Genomic DNA, 6,961 nt, shown 5'->3' on the forward strand with positions numbered 1-6,961 from the left:
TTACGTTTAGGTACCTGCACTTAATCTTTTTGGGGAAAATACGTCAGTTTACACTGGTAAATACATTCAACTGACACATTTGAAAAATGTTTATTAAAATTGATTTGAATGCACAAGGCACAAACTCTTTTATAACTTGGGAAAATTTTAATAAATCTTGTGAACGTTTTACATGTCCTTTTATGCGTTCAGTAGCCCGAGTCGTGCCGGGTTAAAGATTTATAGACACGCCACATTGCGTAAAACCGTAGTATAAAAACCAACGGCTACGTCTTTTAAATTTAATGTCGACACTTTATACCGGGTGTACGCCTACACCGGGATGTCGATGGTCGTGGCCATTTCGTAAAATGATGCCAAGGATATCCGGGACAACGGTCATTAAACCCCCCAAAGGCTTATAAGCAACAAAACTGTTTAAATGAGCCGATCATATTATTTAATTAACCACCTAAGCGATGGAAGAATATAATGCTCAATCAAGCGGTATTAATATACCGTAACCCAAGCCCATATAGGGGAAATAAGTTAAAGTATTTACCTTTGCAAGTATATTTCCTTATTTTGGATTAAATCACCGATAGCTTTTACTGGGGCTCCTAATCTGGAACGAAGGTTTTAATTAACCTCTTAGAATCCTAACGGGTCGTTATAATGGCCGTAGCCTAGACCGGTTGGTTCCGATATATATAGATAGGGTTTAATCGCGTGAAAGGCGAAAACCGAGAATGGAGTGTGATTCTGACCCAACAAGTTCAGAGACTTGTTTCGAGTGGGTTTATGGTTCACACTCTGGATTTTGGGGTTCAAATAATATAATTTGACCCGTATCGGCTAAATTATGAAAACTAGTTTCATAAGCCGAACCGTGCGCGCAATAGGCGAAACGGTTAACCATGAGAGTCGTACGCTTATTTCCTAAGTCAATATGCCTTAAATGGGTTGTGGTATCAGTAGGATACCTTCCGTGACGCCCGTAACGAGTTTAAGTTAATATTATGCCCCGTAGGGGCTTTTCGGTCATTTTAAAGACTTTTAAAAAGGCTTTTCGAGTTCTACAGGAAATCTGAGTTTCCCGAACAGCTTATAAAGCTTAAAATACTTTATTTATTATTTAAAACCAGTAGCAACTGGAATCGGGTCAAAAGACCTTGTAGAACTCATGTTTTGGCCGAAAAGGGCATATTCGGTATTTACCGAACCGTAGCCATAACCGCAGGTTATGAGCGAGGTAAAAATTATTAAAAATCTTTAAAATTCCCAAAATCTTATTTTAATACAGTGGGTAAAAGTTTTAGTGACGGAATCTTGGTTTAGATAGGTGTCATGCTAATTGCGCCGTTTATTACAAAAGTTTATTTAAATTGCGCTAATTAGCATAACTCTCATTCTAGACCTCGGATTGATGTGAAACTTTAAGGACATGCTTATAATTTAATAAGCAAGGTTTTGGTCCGTTCACGTGTCCGAAATACTCGTTTTAATTTTAAAAGGCCGTTACGGTCAACTTTTAGGCGAATGACGGAATTGCGCAAAAGACTCGGATAACTCATGAACCGACCACAGAGGTTTATACCAACATGTGACCTGGTCCTAAGAGAGTCCTAAGGTATATTTATACCTCACTAAAACGGGTCGGAACTGAAGTCAAAGCAAAAGTCAAACTTTTGCGACATTCGGCTCCGAACCGGTTCAATATAGCAAATGGTCGATTCAAACGAGCGCAAACAAGTTTATATACTTAATATCATATTTTATAAGTGTCAAAACAGGTTTCATAACATATACATTACAGATTATGCATAAATCGCTAAAATAGCTTTCTGTTGACTTTTTAACCGCACGTTTGACTCGATATTTGACATAGTTAGAGTGGTGATCAGGGGGAACCCTTTTAGAGGTTTATTACCCACATAAATACCAACTCATAACCACTTTTGATCCGTCATAAGACTGAACCATTTGCAAGTTATTGTAGTGACAACCGTTAGTTACGACGGTTGTGTTTATGAGCTATAACTATGGAAATGCATGACCAAAATGGTTATGAACGACTTACAGAAGTGTGTTCTTGCTTATAGAACAGAGAAGAGGACTTGAGAGCTTAGAATGATCAGTAGATGAGTTGTTTGAGTTGTGTGAATGTTGTAACCACAACATTGCTATTTATAGTGCTCAAAAGGCCTTTAGATCATCACAACTCATGCTACAACTGATCATGGATGATGGGCAGGTGTCCCTAAGTGTTATGGGTCGAGTAGGGGGCACCCATGCCTCATTGATTGATGTTTGGTCGTTCAAATGCTCCAAAAGGCAAGAAGTTACAACTATTCTGCATCTGGGCGTCTAATGCGGCCCGCATGGGAGTTCCAGGCGTTTATAATGCGGGCCGCCTGGGTTTTAAATATCAGGCGAGGAAAAGAGGAGGCTCGCGGCCCGCCTCAACTTAACCAACATGCAATGCGGGTCGCGTGAGGCCTGTTTTTCAGATTTTTAAAATCTTTTGAAATGATTACGAAATCCTGGTAATTAATAACGAAATCTTTCGTAATGATTTACCTGACCTTTCGGGTTTGAAGGGGTAACTTTGCGGTTTGGCCCTCGGTTATTTACCGATAGGGGCCTCGTGTTATTTACCCGCGTTGTTAAGTCCCCGGTTTATTTATTAATTATTCAGAAAGCCTTAACTTTCATTATTGACGCTTTTAACCCTTCTCATACGAATTTGAGTATAACTCTTTCGTTTTAAAACGGAACTTCGCGGAATTTATACAGTATATTCTAGTGAGCGTATAATAATGTTACGAAGCTTTGGGAACGTTAAAGGGTCACTCAGAGGTATAATTAAACATGTTGACACAGTTAACCCCTGTAGCTCGTAATCTCTCACTTTCTTCCGCGTTTCACTTCCGTATGATTTATGATTTATTCGTTTGAAGGTACAAGCATTTATTTAGGGTTACTATACAGTATATTTACCCTTGTTGACATTTATAACCCTCGAATTTATATACTTTCAAGGTTTGTCAAAACTAGTCCTTTATTTATTATAGATGCCACGTGTAAACAAATGACACGTGTTAACACATCATTGGACACAAAAATTCGAGGTGTTACATCTCCGGCATAAAAAACCTCGGGTGATGGAAACTACCAATCACCAACTCAAATTAAACAATAATCCTTTTACAACTTCGGATGATAGCGAGCTAAGTACAAGGATCACTATAGTGTATCGTGTAGAAATGTATGAAAAATGCTAAGTGTTTTGCCGAGAGCTGGTGAGTGCAGTTGTACGAGTGTGTGTAGCCAAAAATTAGCCAAGTGTTCTAAAAATAGCTCGCTATCCCCTTAAAAATAGAAAATATCTAGCCTAACTAACTGTCCGCATTTCCTGCCTTCTCCCCACGTTCTCCATAACGTTCACAATGGTCAAGCACGTGCAGAATAAAAGGGAATATGCTCCAGGAATATCGCCATGACCAAGTCCAAGCCGGTACTCCTGCAAAACAATACCGAATTCAAAGTAGACAATTATTAGTATAAGGATCCTTAGGATGATCCATGATCTTGATCCTGAAGCACTTCTGAGGATCACCAATTGTCACAGAAGTAAGGATCACCAAACAGGATAATACTTGAGGATCACAGGTCATTAAGAAATCCTCCCCTAACACCAATGTGGTAGTTGTTCAGAAAAAGAATGGAAAGTGGAGGGTATGCGTTAATTTTACTGACTTAAATAAAGCATGTCCCAAGGATCATTTCCCTTTACCCCACATTGACTCCATGGTGGATGCTACGGCGGGTCATGAGTTGTTAACTTTTATGGATGCTTCATCTGTATTCCAACAAATTCAGATGGAACCATCTGACCAAGAGGACACAACCTTCATGACTCCCACTGGTATATATTGCTATATTGCTATATTGCTATGCCTTTTGGATTAAGAAATGCAGGTGCCACATACCAAAGGCTAGTGAATATGATATTTAAAGAGCAGATTGGACACACAATGGAAGTCTACATAGATGATACGGTGGTCAAATCCAAAAGAGCTGAGGATCACCTGAAGGATTTGGAAGAAGCATTCGATATCCTTGACAGATACAACTGGAAGTTGAATCCTTCCAAATGCCATTTTGGAGTTAAAGCTGGTAAATTCTTAGTATATATGGTGACAAAGAGAGGAATATAGGCAAGTCCAGAACAAATCAAGGCCATTGTAAACATCAAGTCTCCTGCCAATGCTAAGGATATGCAAAGGTTGATAGGAAGAATCGCAGCCTTGAACAGATTCATCTCAAAGTCCTCAGAAAAGTGCAAAGAGTTCTATGATATCCTGAGGAAGAATAAGAAGTTCGAATGGACTGAAAAGCATGAGAATGCCCTCAAAGCCCTCAAGGATTACCTATCCTCAGCACCAACTCTAATGAAGTGTAACGCCCCAAAACTCGAATTACTAAATCTGTTAGTGTGACCCCATGTTTAATAAAATGGAATGTAATAACTAGGTTATTATACCTAGTCAAATGTTTAGCAAAACAAACAAAGGAACAAACTTGAGGGACCAAAGATGAACAAAGGGAAAGTTATGTTTTACTTGACAAAACACACACACAAACACACACATCTCGTGTGTTCTGGAACGATCAGGAGGGCTCCAAAGGAGCCAAACCCTAGTTCTTCAAAAAGCTTCAAATCAAAGGATGAATCAAGGCTTAAATTCATGAATGAACATCGGTTAATGATCACCATCACAAGGGGGTCATAAGGTATGTCTTAAATCTAAGATTGGTGATCTTGTATGAAGTGGGTTATGTTTTAATCCGTGAAATTAAGTGAAATTCAGCATGAGTAGGTGTTAGTATCATGATATAGAACCTAGATTATACATGGTTTGGGTTAATTTGATGATTAGAGGTGAAACCCATTTGTTTTGGTAAGAATGATGACTTGAATGATCATCCATGTTTAATTATCATGATTGTTGATGTATTATGATGGATAGGATGGATTCTTGTTAGAGGAATTGTTAGAATCTGAGTTTGGATTGATTATGATTTGTGTTTGATTTAAGATGAACAATGAAAGAGTAGTGCAGCGGAAATTAAATGGAAACAAACTTTTCACAATCAAACAGGAGAAATGCTTTCAAACATACATTTTCAACAGAGAACCAAATGCTTAAATTTATTTCAAACTTTGATTACACTTGCATGTATGCTTACAAACTCCCCCTCAGCCCGAGCTCAGTAATTTGTTCGTGCAGGAAGAAGATGGTGAAGAGCTAAGTAGAACAGTATAGAGCATTGTTCTATTTATAGGCACGAGCAAACCACTAAAGCATCTAAGCTGATGTTACCATGAAAGTGACATCTAACCTCCTAACAAACTCTAACATCTGACCTATACAAGCACTGCTATGCTAACAATTGTTATTACAATACAATTCATAAAGTGAACTAAACTACTGCTGCATCCTTCCACTGATGTGAACCCAGCAGTGCTTTACATATCCAGCAGAGCTTGACTTATAGCAGTAGATTGAACAGCATAGCTTTAGTCTTCCATCAGTCTTTAGCTTGGGCAGCAGTTGTTGGTCAGCAGTTTGTAGCGATCAGTTGTTTGGAGGTCAGCAGATGTTGAAACCACTTTCAAGGGGAGAGATTTGAAGCATAACATCTGCTTATTATGGATCCACTGCCCTGATCCAGTTTTGGCTTTAATTATCTGTTCCTCTGATAGGGTTCAATCCCAACAATCTCCCCCTAGAACAGATAATGCCAAAACTCTTCATTATTGGAAGATCTTTATTGCCTCATCAACAGTTCCCTTATTTGCCCTTTGAGTTGAAGTTCAAAGGCTAAGGCATCTGTGTCATCATCATCCCTGCTAAGTGGAAGATCAAGGAGATCCTGCAAATCTTCAAGACTCAGGCCAAGAGCTTGTTCCCTTGATATTTTCTTCACTTCTCCACTAGACTTGATCACTGTCAGTACGTGGGTCTGTTTGTCAGTTTTCCACTTTAGTACTTTTGAGTCTGGTGGGTTTCTTGGGAGATTTTTATTGGATGAGGTGTTTGGTGATGCATGCCTATTCATGACTGACTGAGCAGTACTTGCAGGTTGATTCAGCTCAAGAGTTTCTTCAATCATTCTCTTTATGCCCTCTTTCACAAAGTCATCACCAGCCATTAACTCTTGAATTGATTCAGTACCCAGCTGATTTTGATCCCTTCTTTTGTAGATGGCAGCACCAGTTGGAGCAGTGGCTCTTTTGACTTGCAGCTTTGGTGGTCTTGTTGAGACATCTGCTTTGGAATAGTCAGGTTTTTGTGGAACTTTTGGATCCTTCTTTCTTAGTTCCTCCAACCTTTTGTAGGTGGCCCTGACCCTGTCTTCTCCCCACTTTGACACAGAATTCTTTGACCCATAGTCAGCTGCTATTAGCTCCTCTTTCCTTCTCTTCAACTCTAAAGCCTTGTCATATACATATTTTTTGAATTTTTCAGGAGGAGTATATTTGACTTTATTTCTGATCATTTCTTGAATCCTGGCTGCTTCACTTTCAAGCTCAGGAATGGTCCAGTTTTTATACATGTACTTCTCTCCTTTGTATTTCTTGTAAGTCATGATGTTATCAATGTAGTCTTTTCTCAAGGTCTCATCTGCCCTTTCTGAAATTTGTTGACATACATTTTTAGCAAATCGCTCCAAAGCACTGACTTGTGTAAGTAGAAACTGATAGTTCTGCTGAATTTCTCTATCAGATTTCCCTTGTGTATTTCTTTTTGAGATATCCTCTGCTTGCTTAGCCTTGACTTTCAAATATTCTTCAATATTGTTAGGCCTGGGATATCCTTCAACTAATGGCAAACTCCTTTTAGCAGGGTCATCCTCATAATAGAAAGATTTGATTTCTTCTCTAACTGCTATGAGTTCCAGAGGAAATTGAACA

Source organism: Helianthus annuus, chromosome 1 (assembly GCF_002127325.2).
Source record: "Helianthus annuus cultivar XRQ/B chromosome 1, HanXRQr2.0-SUNRISE, whole genome shotgun sequence".
Lineage (NCBI taxonomy): Eukaryota > Viridiplantae > Streptophyta > Magnoliopsida > Asterales > Asteraceae > Helianthus > Helianthus annuus.